At 41.2% G+C, this 23988-nt stretch overlaps 1 pseudogene; it reads right to left on the reverse strand.

Annotated features, from left to right (window-relative positions):
• Positions 1-10796: 10796 nt before the first annotated feature.
• LOC126250504 (5S ribosomal RNA) lies at positions 10797-10914 on the reverse strand (annotated as a pseudogene).
• Between the last annotated feature and the right edge of the window lie 13074 nt (positions 10915-23988).

Genomic DNA, 23988 nt, shown 5'->3' on the forward strand with positions numbered 1-23988 from the left:
ATGCTATTTTTCTTGACTTGCGGAAGGCGTTCGATACAGTTCCGCACTGTCGCCTGATAAACAAAGTAAGAGCCTACGGAATATCAGACCAGCTGTGTGGCTGGATTGAAGAGTTCTTGGCAAACAGAACACAGCATCTTGTTATCAATGGAGAGACATCTACAGACGTTAAAGTAACCTCTGGCGTGCCACAGGGGAGTGTTATGGGACCATTGCTTTTCACAATATATATAAATGACCTAGTAGATAGTGTCGGAAGTTCCATGCGGCTTTTCGCGGATGATGCTGTAGTATACAGAGAAGTTGCAGCATTAGAAAATTGTAGCGAAATGCAGGAAGATCTGCAGCGGATAGGCACTTGGTGCAGGGAGTGGCAACTGTCCCTTAACATAGACAAATGTAATGTATTGCGAATACATAGAAAGAAGGATCCTTTATTGTATGATTATATGATAGCGGAACAAACACTGGTAGCAGTTACTTCTGTAAAATATCTGGGAGTATGCGTGCGGAACGATTTGAAGTGGAATGATCATATAAAATTAATTGTTGGTAAGGTGGGTGCCAGGTTGAGATTCATTGGGAGAGTGCTTAGAAAATGTAGTCCATCAACAAAGGAGGTGGCTTACAAAACACTCGTTCGACCTATACTTGAGTATTGCTCATCAGTGTGGGATCCGTACCAGATCGGGTTGACGGAGGAGATAGAGAAGATCCAAAGAAGAGCGGCGCGTTTCGTCACAGGGTTATTTGGTAACCGTGATAGCGTTACGGAGATATTTAATAAACTCAAGTGGCAGACTCTGCAAGGGAGGCGCTCTGCATCGCGGTGTAGCTTGCTCGCCAGGTTTCGAGAGGGTGCGTTTCTGGATGAGGTATCGAGTATATTGCTTCCCCCTACTTATACCTCCCGAGGAGATCACGAATGTAAAATTAGAGGGATTAGAGCGCGCACGGAGGCTTTCAGACAGTCGTTCTTCCCGCGAACCATACGCGACTGGAACAGGAAAGGGAGGTAATGACAGCGGCACGTAAAGTGCCCTCCGCCACACACCGTTGGGTGGCTTGCGGAGTATGAATGTAGATGTAGATGTAGATGTTTGTTTTGAATACATTCCAGTGAGAGGTAGCGCTTATTTTCATTGTTTTCAACAAAAAGTGTCTAGTAATCACAGTTAAGTCAGCTATCAACCGCCTTTGGTGAATTAGCAGTCTAGTAAAGAGTTGATTAACTCTCTACAGTAAATTGTTGATTTCTTAGGATGGATAGGATGTGTGACTGCTGTGTACGGACGCAGGAGGAGCTGGCCACTGTTCGCGAACAGCTGAACGTGCTGAAGACGGCGGTCAGCCGTCTTCAGGCTGCTGCCTCGGAGTGTAGCGGCAGTGGGGAGTCTGGTGCGTCGTATGGCGCACCCCGGATATTACATGCTTCACCCACGGTCCCTTCTGTCGAGACATCTTCGTGAGTACCGGGTACTGTTGGGCCACCCTCTCCCCGAGGGGCGTGGCGGGTTCAGCGGCGTTCGCGTCGCACGAGGTGGAGGGTCAATGTGGAGGCTGGCCGTGTGGCATCGCCCGCTCTGCCTGTGAGTGGACATGTGGCCGCTCCTTCAGCAAGGTCCGAGCAGGCACACGGGGGGAGGGGTTTATTAGTGACTGGGAGCTCCAACGTTAGCCGGGTGATGGAGCCCTTACGGAAATAGCGGTAAGGTCGGGGAAGAAGGCCAGTGTTCACTCTGTCTGCTTGCCGGGGGGTCTCATCCGAGATGTGGAGGAGGCCCTGCCGGTGGCGATAGAGAGCAATGGGTGCACCCGACTGCAAATTTTTGCTCATGTCGGCACCAATGACTCCTGCCGTCTGGGCTCAGAGGTCATCCTCAATTCATACAGACGGTTGGCGGAGTTGGTGAAGGCGGAAAGCCTCGCTCGTGAGCTGGAATCTGAGCTAACTATTTGTAGTATCGTTCCCAGAAGCGATAGCGGTCCTCTGGTTTGGAGCCGAGTGGAAGGCTTAAACCAGAGGTTCAGACGATTCTCCGGAAATCTGGGGTGCAGATTTCTCGACCTCCGCTATCGGGTGGAGAAATGTAGGGTCCCCCTGAATAGGTCAGGCGTACACTACACGGAGGATGCGGCTACATGGGTAGCGGAGTACGTGTGGAGGGCACATGTTGGTTTTGTTAGGTTAGAGAATTCCCTCCCTAGACCCGACAAGACGCCTCCTGAGACGCGACAAGGTAGTAGTAGGCAAAGCGCAACAGGGAATAACGATATTAATGTGCTAATAGTAAACTGCAGGAGCGTATATAGAAAGGACCCAGAACTGCTCTCATTAATAAACGGTCACAACGCCCACATAGTACTAGGGACGGAAAGTTGGCTGAAACCAGATGTAAACAGTAATGCAATTCTAAACTATTGGAATGTATACCGCAGAGACAGGCTGGACAGTGAAGGGGGAGGCGTGTTTATAGCGATAAAACGTGCAATAGTATCGAAGGAAATTGACGGAGACCCGAAATGTGAAATAATTTGGGTGAAGGTCACGGTTAAATCAGGCTCAAACATGGTAATTGGATATCTGTATAGGCCCCCTGGCTCAGCAGCTGTTGTGCCAGAGCACCTGAAGGAAAATGTGGAAAATACTTCGAATAGATTTCCCGACCATTTTATAGTTCTGAGCGGAGATTTTAATTTACCAGATACAGACTGGGAGACTCAAACGTTTATAACGGATGGCAGGGACAAAGAATCCAGTGAATTTTTTTTAAGTGCCTTATCTGAAAACCACCTTGAGCAGTTAAACAGAGAACTGACTCGTGGCGATAGCATGTTAGACCTTCTGGTGACAAACAGTGGTGACTCTGATGACACGCTATGACACGGAATGTTGCAGCGGATCTATTAATTGCTATAGAATGGCAGGAGCATATGTGACTATGTTACTGTGTTCCTGGTGCACAATACGGCGATTCTGCCTGGTAGCGGTCAGACTTCGTCAAGCTTTAACTAAACGACGAGGATGCTTGCCCTTACATTCCCATGCAGTCACCAGTCTGGTCACTCTCACATCGGAATGCCTCACAAATCTGGATAGTGCACGATTCGGTCAGCCAGCCAAATCGGTACTGGCAATGAGGCGACTTTCAGTTGCCGACGGATTATATAATAACGCTGTCTTTCAAGAGTACGCGTCATTTCCGTGTCCTCCACAGTAACCTCCCAAAATATGACGCTGTTCACGCCACTTTGATACGCTACCAAGCCTCTAACAACACTAAACACGAAGAACACTTATGCACACTTGAAGTAGTTCTATCTGTCACGGAAAACTGCAACTCTAAGCTTTTGCATACCTACCGACAGAGTGTACGTTGACGTAGTTTCAATGACATCCGACCATGAATCCTGGGTCGTTCACTTTGTTTGTCAATCCGCGCTTAACTTAACGGTGCATTTTCAGGTATGTGTTCCTCATCAAAATACTATCTACAAGACATTTCTACATCCCCTGGAGCCGTATATAATGATCTCGTATCTTTGCATGTTTCATGCTTTTTATGCGAGTCGGGAAAAGAGAACAGAGCTCAACATCTACATAAACTGCGGAAAATAATGAGCAGACGCTGTAGAACACAAGACGAACACACTTAAACCCACAGTCGGATTCCACTACTTCTCAACTCATCTTTTGTCCACAACGAAAGCGCTGTTACACTACGCTGTCTGAGTAGGTACAAGATTGTGTTGATCGCAAAACATAGTATCCTGTAGTAAAACGCGGAAAAAGAAGAGGAAAACTAGAAAATTATGGAAACTACATGTTATTAATTACTATTAGATGGTACACAGGTCTTCGACTGAGTAATTTGGAGCGCAACAGTTTTTCTAATATTATGTGAGGTATATTCAATGATTTAAGTGTAATGACTCTATCCATTATATACTATTCGACAACTCATATAGAAAAAAAGTCATTAATATTTTGCACTTCTTTTCTTATTCAACTTTTTAAATCGCCCAGAACCTTTATTGAGGATTAACTTACTTTTATTCGTTTGCTCTGATAGGTTTTGTGACCTTGGCTGTGCCTGACAAAGATTTTCCAAGATTAGGTGTTTGGAAAGTGAACGCTGTTCCCGAATTCCATTCACTTGTGTTGTGTCTTTTCTTTGATACTAAGGCCTTGTCAACTACAAAATGCAAATGCTCAACATATTTCTTTAGGAAACAGGGCTGACGCACTGACATTGAAACGTCCCCTTAGAAAAATTATTGAATTACTGTGCTGGTAAACCCCTTACGTTATTTGATTTTCAAACATCTGAGCAGAACTGAACGTACTCAGACATTTCGCTCTTTACTTAATCTGATCAACACTAAAATGACACACAATATTTTTAGCGCAACGCTATCTGACTTTCAAAAATCCCTACAAAAGAATGGCCCTGGCTAACAATAACCAATACCTTTCATGAATCACTTACCTCACAAAAATCTTCGTTACTCGAACTACTGCAATACAGCGAGCGCCAATACTGCCAGCTAAATAAAAGATTCTAACTACTGAAGGGACTAACTACTGATAGGATTAGTTAGCTAATGAAAGATTTTGATAAAGAACAATTTATTTACCTTAATAGTGTTCAAAAGTCATAATATATATATGTATATATCAGTTCATGACATCCAGTCTTACAAACTTACTGTCTCTGATGGACACACGTCCAGATCATCTGCTACCAAAACTCCGCCATCTCTCTCCCCACATCCAGCACTGCTGGCGGCTCAACTCCAACTGCCCAACGCTACGCACTGTTCACATCCATCTGCCCAACACTACAATAGCATATACTCCAACAATGCAAACCAACCACAGCCTTCACACAGCACAGTCAGTGATTTTCATATAGAGCGCTACGTGGCGTTATCAACATAAAAACCTAAACAGCCTACTTACAGTAAGGTGCAAACAAATTAAAGAAAAAGAACATTCAATTTTCGTACAGTTTTTTTGTTTGTTACTCTTACACTCTCTCGTGGGTAGAAGGACGATGAAACTGTGCGATATCAGATATAAAGTATTGGGAACTCTATGTATCATATGTGTGCATGAATAATATTATATTGAACAACAGAATCAAGTATTTTTTTATTTATTGAAGTAAGGACAAGAACATATAAGGAGGATTATCTTGATTACGACAAGCGCCGGTGTTTTCGGAGTCCGCTGCCTGCAGCTACAATTAAAATGTTAGCGAAGCCCGACGGCCAAAAAATACAAATAAGCACAGAACATTTTAATAACGCAATCGTACTATATTCTACAAAAATGTGTCTTCATGCGCATAGTCAACAATATTTAAGTGTCAGCGTGAGAACTATTCAACGAAACACAATCGATATGGGCTTTCGGAGCCCAAGGCCTACTCATGTACCCTTGATGACTGCACGACACAAAGTTTTACACCTCGCCTGGGCCTGTCAACACCGATATTGAACTGTTGCTGATTGGAAATATGTTACCTGGTCGGACGAGTCTCGTTTCAAATTGTATCGAGCAGATGTACGTGTACTGCTATGGAGACAACCTCACGAATCAGTGAACCCAGCATGTCAGCAGGGACTGTTCAAGCTGGTGCAGGTTCTGTAATGGTGTGGGGTGTGTGCAGTTAAAGTGATATGGGACCCCTGATATGTCTAGATACGGCTCCGACAGGTGACCCGTACGTAAGCATCCTGTCTGATCACCTGCATCCATTCATGTCCTTTGTGCATTCCGACGGGCTTTGGCTAATGAATGAAACATTGGAGACCGATTCGAATATGAATTTTGACAACATGTTATAAACACCACTTGGAAAGTACAGCTGACAGTAACAGCAGTGGTAAAACTGAAGCACTGCTATGGCAGTTATTATCTAACATGAACGTGAAATTTGATGATATGAAACACAATATGAACACCAGATTTCAGTGATATGAAACAATATATAAATACCAAAACTGATAGTTTGACACACAATCTGAACGCCGTCACACAAGATCTAAATATTATGAAACCAGAACAAAAGGAGGTATTAAAGGATTGGCAAGGCACGGTCTCACAGAAATTCGATGACTTAGCCAAAAATTTTCGCACTGAAATCGACGAAAAATTGAATGATATGAAAACACAGGTAAAGCATGAAGTGCTTTCTGAAGTTAACAGTGACATTACGGAGTTAAAACAGAAGGTAGATTCTTTTAACAACCATAATGATCTAGAGAACAACAGATAAAGAAAATCACAGACTCAAACATAAACATTGAAGACACACAAAACTAGTTGTGTTAGTCTGTAAAAAAGGTAACCACTGTCGTTGACTAACTAAATAAATAGAAGTTGACTCAGCTTGTGCTGAGAAGGAGAGAGAGAAGATCAATGAAAATTTGAATGATATCATTAGTCAAGCTGAAGCAGGTACGCTAGATAATGGTAATACCATTGCAGAGAAGTTAGTAACAGATTGTAAGTTGTACACAGATATAGTAGAAAAGGCTATTCAGAAAAAAGAAAATGAAATAGTGAACAAGGTAAACATTAATCTACAAGCGGTGGAAAATAGGATCCGCAATCTTTTAGAAGAAAATATTACCGGATCTCGAAATATGCATATAAATAATACACAGGCTCCAGTGAACAAACCACATCCTGTTGGTATTTATCCATAAATTGTCACGAGTCCCACAGCAGATACCAGTGACAGTTGTAGAGTGCAAAATGTAAAGATACCCACAACTCCAATACCTGAACAATTACCAGCCGGAATTACAGGTAACTACAATAACCAACCAAATACAACCGAAAATGCCATGTGTCTATTAACTATTTTTGCAGACGAAGGATTGCTGAGACATCGACAGTGTCCTACACTCACTACCGAAGGTAGAAGAATGAATCTCGTAGTATTTATCAGTGCTTTTCGTCATGTATTTCCACGCAACTGGACAGAAGCACAGAAAAACAGATTTGTCGTGGGATATACGCTAGGTGATGTGCTTTTATAGGAACTGAAGTGGCCGAACGTTGCAGCACTTATATCCAATTTGAACGAGCTTTCCTCGACAAACACTGGTCTGAGGCAGTGCAAGAAAGACTCAGGCGCGAGGTTTCCAACCCTGCACCATTCAATGACAAATACGGTAGTCTACGTGGATACTTTGAAAAATACCTGAACAAGACACGCTACTGGACGAACTCAATATCACAGGTGGACGTGTTAAAAATTTTTAAAAGTCGTTTACCGTCTCTCTTAAGAGAAAAATTAGTCACAACGCCAGAGCACCACGCTGAATATATTCTCTCTGTGCTTGATTATATCGACCTAAACTATGACGAAAGACCTGTACCCAACAGAGCAACAGAAAATCAGGCACAACAACAACATAGTTATGTAAATCAGTCAGTAAAACGTGATTTAAACACACAGTAAGGATGGTACACACAACAGCAAAATTACATACCAAGAGGTAATGAGTACGGTAACAGGAAAGGAAAAAACAAACCATTTAAAATACATTTCCAAAACAATAAGGGTAATTTCAACGCACGAGCGAATTACGATTCACCATCACAAGGCCCTATGCCGAACATGAATAGAAACAGTCAGCCGCAGCAGAGGGCATCGCGCGGCAACAATGCCATGCCTTACGCTGTACCGCAGCCTACCTTTGGGCAGCAAAATAACTGCACAGTAGCTAACAACACAATCTGGCAAAGTACTCACACAGAGCAACTGACTGAAATTTCCACAGGTAACGAATTAATTCACACTACGGCGTCGGAAAACACCAAGCGGTCGTAGTTAAGCAACAGGCCATTGACCTCTCAGGGAGTGGGGGCAAGGCAGAACTACAAACATGTTTTATAAGGTTTGAAAAACAAAGTGACATCAAGGATGATTCGTATCAGCATGAGTAAGATACAGTAGATGAAGTCAAGGAAGAATAAATACAAGCAATCATTAAGGTGAAAGTATTTAACACTGACACACAGTTAACTTTAGATACAGTTTGAACTACTAACCTAATGTCAAATGCATTTTTTTGTGAATTAAAGAAGAGAGGCAACTTCCCAACATTTCCTGTTCAAAATTTCAAGGTGCAAACTGCAACAGCCAGTAAGACTAAATTGGTTAAACATCAGGCACTTATCCCATTACAAATTGAACATTTTTCAGTGAAGTGCAACTTTATTATAATCGACAAACTTATAGTTAATTGTCTTATTGGCATAGACACGATTAGAACATACAAAACGCAGATTGACGAAGGTAATGGTAAATGCCACTTTTTTTGTAAAGGATCAGATCTCTTCTATTGATTTAGTCAGAACACCTAATGAAAGTAACAAAACCAAACTAGAGTCAAATGTAGTGGTACAATATTCATTTCCAGCTCTATATTTCACATACAAATTTGATACTGAACAAGAAGCAAACACTGAGGTTACTTACGAAATGGTAGAGCAGAAACTAAGTGAAACACAGGTACTAAATTTGATGCAACGACAAGACCTTTCTAACTTGCTATTTAAGTATGCCAATGTTTTCAGTAAGAAGCCAGGAGTAATCAAAGATTACGAATATAAATTTGAAGTCGACCCGCATGAAACATTTTGTGTAACGTTATATCCTATTCCATGGGCAAAACGAGAGGCAGTAAGGTAAGAGAGCAATCGTATAAGTAAATGGGGAATTATACAACCTCCATTTTCACCCTATTGTAGTCCAACATTACCAGTAAGCAAAACAGATGGTTCTGTAAGATTAGTCACGATGCCAGAGGTATCAACAAGATTATAGTGCCAGTACACATAAGACCAGACAACTTGGACGAATAGCTTCTGAAGTTTGACAATACAAAATATTTTAGTATACTCGATCTCAATATGTCCTACTGGTAAATAAAGCTCCACGAAGAAAGTCGAAAATATACAGCATTTGCTTGTGGTGGCAGAAGTTACGAATTCCGTGTTCTACCTTTTGGACTGAATATTAGCGCAGAAGTGTTTATACTTGCATTGGACTAGGTTTTAGGGACATAATTGCTTAGCAAAGTCACTGTTTATGTAGACGACATGCTAATAGCCACACCCACGTGGCTAGAACATATCAGACTCATTGAACAGGTGCTTCAAGGATTTGCAGATTACAGAGTAACAGCCAATTTAAAAAAGACTAGGTTTGGTAAGGAGCAAGTCAAATTTCTCGGAAATGTTGTGTCAGAACAAGTTATATTACCTGATCCGATGAAACTTGATGCCATACGCAATTCTCCAGCTTCAAGGAATAAAAAGCAACTAAAGGCCTTTTTAGGACTAGTTTTGTTTTTTCGTAAATTCGTACCACAACAACTGATGAACAGTGATGCATTGCTCAACTTGTTACGAAAGAATAGGATTTGGTTATGGGATGACAAGTGTCACGAGGATTTTAATAACATTAAGCAGGCATTACTCAATGCAAACATTCTTAGCTATCGTCACATGTCCAAGGATTTTTCTCTATGCACAGATGCCTCATCTCAAGGGCGGTGGGCATGCTTCTTCCAGATGCGAGAGGAAGAAGGTAAGGAAGTACCCAAGGTCATCAGTTTTGCTAGTAACGCGTTATCGGAAGTAGAAAGATCTTACTCTGTGTCAGAATTGGAAAGCTTTCCTGTTATATGAGCATTTAAAAAGTTTGAATATTTTTTGCGGGGCAAGAATACCTAAGTTCATTGTGACCATCAATCACTGTCATTTCTTTTAACATTTAAACTATTACACCGTCGATTAGCTAGGTGGTGTCCATATTTACAAGAATTCAGTTTTGAGATCATTTATATTAAAGGAAGTCAGAATGTTATCGCGAATGCCTTGTCCAGGTTACCACAAGGTTTAGAGGAATTTGGTAAATTAACAGAGCAGGCTGCGGGTATCAGAACGTTATTGATCCAAGGTACAGCACAACAGTCTGATTACCATACGTTTTGCAAACACACCTGATGGGTAGAATGCGTAACTCCTTTCATGTAAGTGGTCAATAACCTTCCGCATTCTTCAACAGGTTTAACAACGAATGAATTGACGTTTCAGTCAAAACATACGAATGAGTGGGAGTCGCCTATACCAAAGGTACCCACTACAGAAATGACACTACAAGACAAAATCAAACGAGCCATAGTTACAGGGCCGAGTATAAAAGGAAAATTTATAACAAGAAACTGAAACACAAATTTTGAAGGGCAACGAGTCCTTTTACGTACGCACCCTAAATCGACAAAATCTGGCAAACTGAATAAGAAGTGGCAATTTTTCTATTGAGGCCCATATGTAATTTCTAAAATACCATATCCTGGAGCGTACTGGTTAGTTTATGAGAAAACAGGAACAGACAAGGGTCTCCACCCTCACAAAGATATAAAAGCCTTTACAAAATGACGAAGCGTGGCAACGATTTTTTTTTATCGCAAGATAATTGAACATAGTGTACATAATTCTAAGTGAAATTTTGTAAGATAAAGTAATGTGTATAGGCATAAGTAATTCTTTTGATTTGTACACACACACATTCCGTCGTCAGGCCACGAGCGGCCTACTCGGACCATCCGACCGCCGTGTCATCCTCGGTGGAGGATGCGGATAGGAGGGGTGTTGGGTCAGCACACAGCACTCCCGGTCGTTATGATGGTATTCCTGACCGAAGCCGCTACTATTCAGTCGAGTAGCTCCTCAACTGGCATCACGAGGCTGAGTGCACCCCGAGAAGTGGCAACAGCGCATAGTGGCCTGGATGGTCACCCATCCAATTGCCGACCACGCCCAACAGTGCTTAACTTCGGTGATCTCATGGGAACTGGTGTATCCACTGTGGCAAGGCCGTTGCCCTTTGATTTGTACACGTAGGCACAAAAATTAACAGCAATGAGAAGTGACACATCACTTTATGCGAAGCGAAAGTATAAACGATATTAGCTTATGGCTGAGCGGTCGCGCGCTCAACAATACGCGCTGACGTCAGCAGCAGGAGAGGAGACACTGACCTGTGCGCATGTGCGACAGACTGTCAGAAGGCGCAACCAAAATAGGAATATATACGAGGCCTGTTCAGAAAGTAAGCTCCGATTGATTGCCAAATTGAAACCACAGTGAACATCAGAAATGTTTTACTTGTAACAATTAGCTACACCTTTGAGCTACTTCTCTACGTAGTCGCCGTTCTGACTTAGACTTTTGTCATAGCGTTGTACCAACTTTTCAATAGCCTCATCATAGAAGGCAGCCGCCAGTGCTTTCCGCCAATTCTACACGCTGGCCTACACCTCGTTGTCTGTGTCAAAATGTTGTCTTCAAAGACAGCGGTTCATGTGACCAGAGATGAAACTCAGGGGGAGACAATTGCGGACTGTATTGTGGGTAATCTAACATTTCCATTTGAAAACGATGCAGGAGCATCTTCATTGCCCCTGCAGAATGCGGCTGAGAATTGTCTTGAAGAAGAAACAGCACGACAGTTATGTAATGTTAGCTGCATAGCTTCAGGCGAAATTTCTCACCAGGCCCTCGTACTTGGCGGCAGACACTATTTTCTAGACATCTTTACGCACTCACTGCGAGCTCAGAAATGAGAAGAGCGGCGTGATGCTAACTGGGGTTATACTAGAGACATTACCCAACACATCTGTGCAAAGCTTTATCGGATTTTCATAGTCGTTTCCATTTCGCGACCGATCGGAGCTTACTTTCTGAACGCCCCTCGTATATATATTGTACACAGAGACTTAGTTAAATACTAAGTTCTATACAACATATTTACAACTAAAAGTATGTATTATGAAAAACTACACGAGACGTGTAAGCTAAAGGCTAACGACAAAATACCGTGAGAGATGACAAATAATTTTCTTTGCAGAGTAATTGATGATAATGGGTAACACAATAAACAAATGTCTATGAATTTAAACAAAATATGGAAGTATCTGCGGACGCATGCAATGACCCAATGTATCAGTGGCCATCGAGCTACGTAATGCAATTAGTTTTAAGTTAGTTTCAAGTTTTTTCTTTCAGCTACCAGTGTATCGTCACATAGCAGAAGAAGAGAATTACGTCAAGAGTAGCAGGTACCAAATGAAGAAATGCGCCGCACGTCGAGTAAACAATTTAGTTATAAGGATATTTATACGAAGGTCATAAGGCAAATAAAAATGAAATATGCATCGTCGCAGTGTGTCTCCGTGGCACTTACCAGTTCCTATTCGCTGTAGAGTACACATAAACATTTAAAGATGGGATTTTACAAAAACCAGTTAATTTTTATCGTGTCACTTGAAAGCTTGAATACTGGCGTTTCAAGGTATTTGAGAAAGACAAGTCTACGATCGTAAAAACGTCATGTTTCACCCTAAGCTACACGTGAATTGAAGTAAACAGCGCTAACACATGCAGAAATAATATGATACTACTTGGGTGATTAGTCAGTTCACATTATTTCAATGAAGCAAAAGTTCCTTGGCAACTAGTCCATCATTGTACGAGTAACATCTCCTCATAAATTTTTGAACCAGTAGATGAGTATTTCCCTTCTTCCGTCCCAGACAAAGGAGACGGCGCCAAGTGTAGTTAGGCCAGTAGTGTGCAACGTTTCAGTTCTATTTCCAATTTTTTCTCCTTCGTCTACCTTTGGAAGGAATGAGCTCCCATAAGTGATAAAAGTCTATATATAAAATGAAAGATAAATGTGTCATATGCTTGTATTCTGTCATAATAATGTGATATGTAATTAATTTGTAAATGTGATTTGAACGAAGAGAAGTTGAAGCTAACAATCAAACTGTAGTAACAGAAGCCAGTTAATGAAAATTTCATGACGTTTAAAAAATTAAGAAATTTGTGTTCGTAATATAAGCGATGGATGGAATGTCAGCCATAAGTATAAGCTATAATGTTATGTATATTGTTGTAACTCAATACTTGTATGAACTTTCATTGGAAACCAAACGCCATATGAAGAAATGATCTTCAAAGACCAGCAATTTATATAATGTTTTTGACGGCTATATGTGCCCTTCAAGAAGTGGACGGTCAAGCGTGGTGACATGAACATACGTGTGCAACGAAATAACTTCTGAGTATCGTGGCTCACAACGCTTGACACACTGACAAGTGAACTATAGTTGTTCGAGCTGGTACTTACCTCATCGACGGATGCTGTTGGTCAGGGTTTCTCTCCGCTGAAAATGCATGTGCGACGGGTAGTAATGGTGCCCGAGTCGTAAAAATGGAGATCTTCTGCCACAGCGTCTGATTTTGAACAGTAAGCACACACCCGATGCACCCTGAATGAAGACAACCGCCACAGCAGTTCTTCTATATGTGACACTCAGGTGAAACTCTGGTACTTAGTGTGAAATCAACATTAAGAAAGCGAGTGTACGGACGTGCGACGGTAGCTTCTGGCATGTTCACCGTTAGCGTCTAGCTCTTAGCCGCCAAATCGGCCAGTGCGCCAGCGCGAAACCCGGTAGCGAGAATACGTGCATACATACATTAATCCTTGTTCCATAGATCACGAATACGACATTTCGTAAATGTTCGTTGGCTATCTGTCAGACTTTTAATACTATTTGACAAATGACCAAAGATTTTTGTGGCAGCATAATTAACCACTTTTTGTGCCAAAGTGAGATTTAATCCAGAATAGTGAAGATCATCCTTTCTTCTAGTGTTGTAGCTATGCACTTCGCTCTTATTTTTGAATTCGGATGGGTTATTAATGACAAATTTCATAAGTGAATATATGTAATGCGAAGGTACTGTAAATATCCCGAGTTGCTTAAATAAATGCCTGCAAGGTGATCTTGGATGGGCTCCAGGTTTTATTCTGATTACACGCTGAAAAGTCTCTGTTGGATTCCTTTCATGTTTAATTTCTCAAATTTGTTGTCTTTTAGGGAATAAATTCCTCTTCTAAATTTACTGTGGCGTTTCTGACTATCTGGGAGGAGACTGAGTAGTGGAACGTGTTACTTTTACACGTAAACAAGAACGATCTCTCACACTACTACACTTTAAAGCACAGTTTATATGTAATTCTTATATGTAATTCATGTCACACAGTCTCATACGGAACCTACATCCGCTTTCTGTTATATACTGTATATGATAAGATACTGTCATCCCCCTTCCCTTCTGTGTGAGAGGATGAATGATCAAATGTGTTTGTAGCTGCATGCTTGAGGGTAGCAGACAAGGCTGTCTGCTAGAGAACAGTAGGACCAACGTTGAAACAGGTAGCTACGGTTCCTAAAAGCAGAGAGGTTTCCATTCTTAGTATGGTCCGGTCCGTCCCCTGTCATGTTGGTATAGGAAGCTGCCCCTCTGGCGCCTTCCGTTTGTCTTTGTGAGCGACTCTCAGGAGCACGCTGGGTAGTTCAGGGGGAGTCTGGCAGCTGGAGAGTAAGTAGTCGGCAGTTGGAGTCCAGCAGTAGCAGTCTGGCGGTAGCGAGCGTCTGAAGTGGTAAGATCTCCGGCTAAGCGCGTGTCTGTTAAGTCCATAGGACAATGGATTTGTTAAGTTCAGCTTAACTGAGAGTTTAATCATTTTATTTCGGGTTAGCTTTAAAATAGCTAAGGTTATCTTTAATTGCAGCGGAGTGTGATTCTCGTGTCCAGTTCAGATTATTTGGCGGTAGTTGCTTTGTTACTACTTTGTGAGTAAAGTCGAACCACGTGTTGGTCAGTAACTCTAAGTAAGATCAATCTTAAATGCAAATGCTTGTGTGATTATAACGTATCGTCTTGAAAAGATTTTGAATATACCAACTTTTCTTTATGTTCAACCCACGTGGCGTGTACTTTGTGAGACCAGTACCACGTGCTTATATAACTGTTTGACCCATCAGGTTAATAGTAAGACGTTAGTAACCAGTTCGAGGTTTTTGTTTTGTGATTTGCTTTTTGATCTAATTTATTTTTATTATCTAAATTATTGCGGAGTTATACGCTTTCTGTAAACCAAGTTGACCACGTGAAGGGTAATTACAAGACGGACAGGATTGTGCTACGAAAGTAAATTCCTTAACTAAAAATTTGAATCTGTTTGTAGTGGTTAACTTTCTGTTGCATGTGTTTCAATGTTCTTTGTGTGTTGTTTTATGAATGCAGTGTTATATCCAGTCTCCCAATCTTGGCTCCATATTTTATGTGTCCCGTAATATTCCAATCTCACAGTCTCACAATCGTAAATAAGGCACCAGCTCAGTTATAACTCACGTATAATATGCTGAAATTTCAATGAACAATCTTTAAAATAAATTTGCAAATATAAACTGATTTCTTTCTTTTTATTTAAATTCTCCTTTTATATAGATATATTACCGGTTGTTGTATGACTGTAAAAAGATTATAATCAATGATAGTCTGATTGGTAATGTGGTAAACCTAGACTAGTTACCCAGTCGTGAAACAGTGGCCCAGTAAACGCACGGTTAACTACTCCCCAGACAGCTCAACGGCTTGTAGCCCGCTTTCATGGTCTAATTAGCACCCGATTTCAGCATACCAAATTCAAGTCACAATCTTACGCTATTCAGCAAAGCAAATTAGAGTTACAATCTTTCACATGGCGACCCTGTTCTGTGATTCCGCTAGACTCTGGAATCTCTGAGACGTTAGATTGCAAGCGTTGAATAATCTTAATTTTTTTCCCTACAGCGCTCAAACAACTTTTGCGTTGTTTCCGAGCAGACGTTCAAAAGATTAACGGCGTTGTTGATCGGCGTTGCGTTGTTTGTCTTGTTTTGTTTTCTATATTTGTGTGTTTTATATGTGTGTGTGTTTTTTTTCTCTCGCTTGTAAATTCCACTGTTTGGATCTAAGATAAAAATTTGTTTTGTGTGTAAAAAAAAAAAGTGCGTACTAGGTTGAGTATCTTTCGTGTGACTGTCGTAATTTTTGGGGGACACATTTATTGTGATTAGTGTGTTGCGTACTGGGTGTAAACTGCACTAATGCTGACACGTAACCAAGCTAAAAGTAAGGGGTCCGACAACTTAAGCAACATGGACCAAGGGGATAATTTGATTTCCAATATCAACGCGTCGGGCGGTTCCGGAAATGCAATGGGAAATACTTCAGACGAAATGCAAAACAGCACAAACGGCCTCACATCAGAGCCACAAATTAATTTGCCTCCAACTAACCAAATTGATTTGGCAGAACTCATGAAAGCCTTATTACAACAAAATAGAGAATCATCCGAAAAATCGATCCGCGAGCTAGGCGAACAAATAGACGAAAAACTAATCCAGCAGACAAATAAAGTCGACAAGTCGATGCAGAGAGTGTCTGATGATATCTCACAAAGAATAAACAATCTGGCAAGTGAAATAAAAAGTGACATTATGAAAGAATTAGGCCGTACATTTGAACAAATCGACGACCGTCTGCAAGCCCTAGAACAGAGCAAGCGGTGTGGCGAGGCCGAATCTAAAGAAAGCGAAGAACGGCTACTTAGGAATTTCCAAGAGCTGAGAGAACAATGCCAAAGAGATCGCCAGCAGGTACTCTCGAGGGTCCAAGAGGCTGAAACGCATTGTCCCACGGCCGTTAGCAACACAATAGCGGACAACAGTTTAGCGATCCACGCGTTGGAACAGGAGGTCGAACAATTGAAGCAGACTGGGGCGGAGGACAAGAGACAAATAGATGAGAAGATCGCGGCATTAGCGGACATTGTAGGCATGATGAAGCTGACGGAAAGCGAGAACAATATCACACAGGTAGCGGCCGCAGAGACCGAAGAAGTGCGTTCGCTTCTTAAATTCCAGAAGGGACAGTTTGAAGTGAACAGACAGCACAAAGCTGTAACAGGTGATTTACAAGAACGCGTGGCGCATCTGGAAAACCGCATGGCGTGTGATTCCGAACTCGCCAATAGCAATAAAAATAGCCGTACGAACAGTGCAGAGAAGGACTCCGGCCACGAGGGAGATTTTGACGACAGGGAAGAATGTAATTTAAGGGGCAGACATGAGACAAATAGAAACATTCAAGGGCCTCGCCAGGAGGAAATGCGGGGATTTGATTTCAAACATTTCCTTACGGTAAGAAAATTTGAGATATTCCGAAATTCTCAAAAAGGCATACATCCACGAGCATGGCTCGAGCAATTTGAGTTCTGTCTTCCTCCCGACTGGGCAAGTTCACATAAAATAGAGTATATGTGTGGCTATTTGGAAGGCGAACCGGCGAGTCGTATGAGGTCGGCAGCGCGTCTCTGCAACTCCACTCGGGAGTTTCGACAAGCCTTTCTCTCCGCCTATTGGTCGGAAGCGGCACAAGATAGGGTCAAACATGGCATAATTATGCTGCCAAATTTGAACCAGTCTGGTTTCGGCAGCCCTGCACGCCTATTCGACCACATGCTGCAGGCAAATCAATTTTTATACGACCCATACGGACCTGCGGAACTAATTAGGATATGCATCACCAAATTGCCGATGCACTTGCGGCACGTCATTCTTGCGGGACGATGCAAAGAGGACGTGGAAACGTTTAAAACGCTTCTCCAAGAGTTGGAATACAATACACCAGAATGCCCGCCTAATCAGGCACAAAGTTATTACGGGGCTCAGCAGCGCGATCGCAGTCGTGGCCGTATTACTAATCAACGGCGTGACTGGTCGTCGCGACGCGAACGAAACAATAATCGAGACAGGCCGTATAGAAACTGGGGTAACAGTCGCGAACACAGATGGAGCAACAGAAATGATAGAGGATGGGGACAAGATCGTGAACGCAACAGGTACGGCAACCAGCATCGTTACTACGATGAACACGGTGGGAGTAGAATTGTAGGCGGAGCCCCACATGATGTCGAAATTCGGCCGGCCAACCCCAGACATAATCCAACAAATGGGAATGAACGAAACCGGCAATGACAAATGATCAGCCCAGAAGGCGCCAAATCGGAACAAATGAGCGACATGGCAAATGAGTACATAGGGTTTATAGAGAGGAGAATGAATTGATTAGTTTAAATTTATGGCGTAGGCATTTTGAATAATATGATGGTAAAAATAGTGATAAAGATATTTTTATGTGAGTGATTGAAGTGATGTTGTTAATTTGTTTTCTTTCCTTGTGCAATTAGGATTTAGTTTGATTCAAACGTAAAGATAAAAGGTTTCCTTGTGAACAAGTGAAATGCTTTTTTTTGTGTCAATTGAAAAGAGTCGCTCCTGAGAGAAGCAAGATCGTTGCTGAAATTGCAAGAACTCAGGGGAATATCCGATCTGTGGATATTATGGGTCTGGCAAACCCAGGTCCCCAGCTGTTAGTAGCCTTGTTTCCGATTTTCTGCTTTCAGTGCTACTATCTATCTATTACTATTCTATATCTGTCTGTATAAATGAGGATCTCTTACTATAGTATGCGTGCTGTATGAAAATTTTAAGTTACGAGAACTCTGAGAAAGGAATGAGTAAGTTTGGAATCTTGAAAACAGGATGCGATAATACGATTGTTTAACCATTGGCTTCCCATTATGCGATGATATGTTAATATTGATGATATATGTCTTTTTTTTGTTCTTTATAGATGAGTACGTAAAGTGCTGTCTGTGGATTTCGTAAGTATATTGATTCCCTTCAAGGTGAAAGAAGAATTGTGGTTTGTGTAATTTACGTGGCTCTGAAATATTATTGTGGTAGTCAAATACGAGCAGTTTTTCAGCAAATGGAGAATGGAACGGAAATATGGATCCTTTTTGTAGTCTTGATTGATGTTGAGCCAAAGCCTGAAAAATTATTCTGCGTTAATACTTGTCCTAGAAAAGCGACGTTTATGTGTTTTGCTGATGCTGTGAGCATTACAGCCTACTGTTTTCGCTGGTGCGGGATGCACTGCAGCCTATAGGATTTGTACTGAGGAAATTTCTCTCTTGAAGGTAGAGGATGATTAAATAATTTTGATTATGGGAACGAAGGAAAGCTTGGTTTAAGGTAATAAGGATGAAGCAAAACATTTGTCATTTAAACCACAGGAGGATTCGGATCTTTTGTGTCTGTTGTAAGTTCAAATATGTAAAGATGAAACTGTTTTTACAGAATAGAGGTGACCACAATTTTGCCATTCATGGGAAATGAATCCAGAATAACCACCACAGGCGAAATAACTGATTTGAAAGCGAAAGGTAACGTAAAGAAGGAACGAAATCGAAGCAAAATGGGTAAGAAAATGTAATATAACCTGTATAATGCAAATAATTTAACCTTCTCAGAGCCATCTGTGTGATTAATTCTTGTAATAACGTAATTTTAGATGAAATTTTCTTACTGTGTTATGTGTGAAGATATAAGTATGATAAATGTATAATTGCGAGTCTCTTTTCAGGTGTGCGAACTGGTATAAATGTTTTTGCGTGTAAATAACCATTGTTCTTTTTACTGTGTATGTTTAAGGAAAGTTCTCCATTTATCATGTGACAAGACGTATGCCGCGAGCGTCAAGAAGAGGGGGAATTAGAACATTGCTGTAGTGGTGTAAACACTTTGTTGAAGTAGCATTGAAGTGGCTTGTGGGATTAATTAGTAGTGGATAGAAGTAGAATTTTGAGTAATGCATGTTTATGGGTAGTTAGTTTGTAGAATAGACAACAGGTGTGCATGTGTGTGTGTAAATAACATGTGAACCCCATGCTCTCCTAACCTATACTTGCGCAAGGCATAACCCTATTCATTTTAGTGAATTAATAAGTGGCATTTGATTTATTAAAACACAAGTGAACCACATTAGTGATGTGGATTTAAATATTGTATTGTCAGTTCATTTAATTTTTATTTTTACATTGTAAAGTCATTTCACTTTTATTTTTTATATTGTCAAGTCATTTAACTTTTAATTTTATATTGTCGATTCATCTAACTTTGTTCTTAAAAATTGTGAAAGACAATACTAAGTGATATTATGTATGACATTGTGTAATCACATAAGGATGATGAAAAATTTCTGTGAATGCAGATGAGAACGTGAAAGCGAACCGGCAAAACTCTTAAGAGACAGCGGGAGCAGCCAGGTAGTTGTAAACTGGCGGGTTTCCCAGCGGGACACGCTGTCAGCCAGGCCACTTCGGGAGCGCGGCCGACAACAAAAGGACGCGGGAAACACTTTCCCTTGCACCTGTAGCTAATGGGCGGCCGCCCCGCGCGACCCTAGCTGAAGGGAATGACCTGAGATGGGCGAGCAGTCCACCGCGCGGAAATCCATCTCCTGGCAACGCACCACACGCACGCGACCGTGACGAGACGGCCGCGGTGAAACAAAACAAGGGGCGTGGAGCCTTTTGACAGGTACAGTCCAAAGAAACTTGCAGACGTCAACGACGCCTATCGACATTTCCTGATGGATGCCTACTGTCAAGCGACAGTAAATCATGGTTCGATGTTCTCTGGTCGCTAAGGGTGGCACAAAAGAAGAGCCACTGAAGTGTCATCCTTGCCCAGGAATATCAACCTGGCGTGTCAATCGAGGATACCGCACGAATTTGACAATACAAACATGGAACAAAATCGAGATGTACGTGACACAAGAGAAACTTCATGAGAGGGCAGAGACGGCGGGATCGCACGCAACAGATGGACAAAAATCCCTACTGACAGCTGCGGCGACGAACCCCCTCCCCCTCCCCTTATATTGTGCCACGGAACAGTGGAACTAGTGAGTGTATAAGTGAACAGTGATTATACGGTTCTTAGTTCAATGCATATACGTGTGTTTCTGTCACAGAAACTTTGACTCGTGTGTTTTGCAGGGACTCGATTTATTGGTGTTTATTAAACTCTGACTCTTGTATTTTGCAGGTGTTCTATATTTTTTTAAACTTTGACTATTGTATTTTGCAGGTGTTTTATTTATTGGTGTTTTGTTTTAGATGTTGACTATTGTACTGTTTTATTGATCAATGTTTGTTCTTGTGATATTTTGTTTCATAAATTCATTACTGTGGCACTGCTTCCTTTATCAGTCAGATTGCTATTCATTCTCATTGGGCTGTGATCGATTAGCCTTTGCATGGGGCATATTTATTGTGAGGAACCCCTTAAGGGTAACAATCACACAATTATTGTACTTTCAGTATAATGACACAGTGCTCATTGTTTGCTAACTAACTGAAATATTGTAGAGTGATTAAATTAGTGCCACATAGTTAGGTTAATCCTACAGATTATTAGTTTTATAAGGTATAGAAATTTTTTTGCGATAACCGCTTTGTAAAACATGTTTTTTCTCTTATATTTTTTTGCTTTTGCGGATTGTGCATTCTAATGTTCTGCTTTATGATACTGATGGTCTTTTTTAATTGCTGTGGCACCTTTGCTATTTTCATAAATTTTGCTTGTTAATAAACAGTCATAAATTTGCCTGTGATCAGTTGGCTCTTGCAATGAGCAAATACTGGTGAACTCCATAAGGGTAACAACCAGAAATTGTTTTCATATTAATGACACAGGAACCATTGTTTTTACTTGCTGACCGATTTAGGTCTACATGATCTTTTAAATAGGTGTCACAGATTGTGTGTTTTTATTTTTCTCTCTTTGAAATTGGTAGATTGTAAAGATGTTTGATATTATTGTGTTTTAGCAAGTAGCTGGTGACCTTTTGCCTTTTTCTTTACACTTTTGGTTTAAGTAGGGTGTGAGAAGCCTGCTTGGGAATGTCCTAGCATGGCCAGAAAATTCCCTGCACAGTCTTTTCCCGGAGCGTTGGGGTTATGAAAGGTCTCTGTTGGATTCCTTTCATGTTTAATTTCTCAAATTTGTTGTCTTTTAAGGAATAAATTCCTCTTCTAAATTTACTGTGGCGTTTCTGACTATCTGGGAGGAGACTGAGTAGTGGAACGTGTTACTTTTACACGTAAACAAGAACGATCTCTCACACTACTACACTTTAAAGCACAGTTTATATGTAATTCTTATATGTAATTCATGTCACACAGTCTCATACGGAACCTACATCCGCTTTCTGTTATATACTGTATATGATAAGATACTGTCATCCCCCTTCCCTTCTGTGTGAGAGGATGAATGATCAAATGTGTTTGTAGCTGCATGCTTGAGGGTAGCAGACAAGGCTGTCTGCTAGAGAACAGTAGGACCAACGTTGAAACAGGTAGCTACGGTTCCTAAAAGCAGAGAGGTTTCCATTCTTAGTATGGTCCGGTCCGTCCCCTGTCATGTTGGTATAGGAAGCTGCCCCTCTGGCGCCTTCCGTTTGTCTTTGTGAGCGACTCTCAGGAGCACGCTGGGTAGTTCAGGGGGAGTCTGGCAGCTGGAGAGTAAGTAGTCGGCAGTTGGAGTCCAGCAGTAGCAGTCTGGCGGTAGCGAGCGTCTGAAGTGGTAAGATCTCCGGCTAAGCGCGTGTCTGTTAAGTCCATAGGACAATGGATTTGTTAAGTTCAGCTTAACTGAGAGTTTAATCATTTTATTTCGGGTTAGCTTTAAAATAGCTAAGGTTATCTTTAATTGCAGCGGAGTGTGATTCTCGTGTCCAGTTCAGATTATTTGGCGGTAGTTGCTTTGTTACTACTTTGTGAGTAAAGTCGAACCACGTGTTGGTCAGTAACTCTAAGTAAGATCAATCTTAAATGCAAATGCTTGTGTGATTATAACGTATCGTCTTGAAAAGATTTTGAATATACCAACTTTTCTTTATGTTCAACCCACGTGGCGTGTACTTTGTGAGACCAGTACCACGTGCTTATATAACTGTTTGACCCATCAGGTTAATAGTAAGACGTTAGTAACCAGTTCGAGGTTTTTGTTTTGTGATTTGCTTTTTGATCTAATTTATTTTTATTATCTAAATTATTGCGGAGTTATACGCTTTCTGTAAACCAAGTTGACCACGTGAAGGGTAATTACAAGACGGACAGGATTGTGCTACGAAAGTAAATTCCTTAACTAAAAATTTGAATCTGTTTGTAGTGGTTAACTTTCTGTTGCATGTGTTTCAATGTTCTTTGTGTGTTGTTTTATGAATGCAGTGTTATATCCAGTCTCCCAATCTTGGCTCCATATTTTATGTGTCCCGTAATATTCCAATCTCACAGTCTCACAATCGTAAATAAGGCACCAGCTCAGTTATAACTCACGTATAATATGCTGAAATTTCAATGAACAATCTTTAAAATAAATTTGCAAATATAAACTGATTTCTTTCTTTTTATTTAAATTCTCCTTTTATATAGATATATTACCGGTTGTTGTATGACTGTAAAAAGATTATAATCAATGATAGTCTGATTGGTAATGTGGTAAACCTAGACTAGTTACCCAGTCGTGAAACAGTGGCCCAGTAAACGCACGGTTAACTACTCCCCAGACAGCTCAACAGCTTGTAGCCCGCTTTCATGGTCTAATTAGCACCCGATTTCAGCATACCAAATTCAAGTCACAATCTTACGCTATTCAGCAAAGCAAATTAGAGTTACAATCTTTCAACGCTTTTGTGCAAAGAATAATTTCTCCCTTAATGACGAGTTGCCTCAAAATATGATGCCATATGAAAGCAGTGAGTGAAAATAGGCATAGTAGGCTAATTTACTGATATGTTTATCATCAAAATTTGCAATAACCCCAATATCATAAGTAGCTGAACCTAACCGTTTCAGCAGATCATCGATATGTTTCTTCCAATTCACTTTCTCGTCAGTGCACAAATCCAGAAATTTTGAGTATTCTGCCTTAGCAACAAATGGTTCAAATGGCTCTGAGCACTATGGGACTCAACTGCTGGGGTCATTAGTCCCCTAGAACTTAGAACTAGTTAAACCGAACTAACCTAAGGACATCACAAACATCCATGCCCGAGGCAGGATTCGAACCTGCGACCGTAGCGGTCTTGCGGTTCCAGGCTGCAGCGCCTTTAACCGCACGGCCACTTCGGCCGGCCCTTAG

The sequence above is a fragment of the Schistocerca nitens genome, chromosome 3 (genome assembly GCF_023898315.1).
Source record: "Schistocerca nitens isolate TAMUIC-IGC-003100 chromosome 3, iqSchNite1.1, whole genome shotgun sequence".
In the NCBI taxonomy this organism is placed as follows: domain Eukaryota; kingdom Metazoa; phylum Arthropoda; class Insecta; order Orthoptera; family Acrididae; genus Schistocerca; species Schistocerca nitens.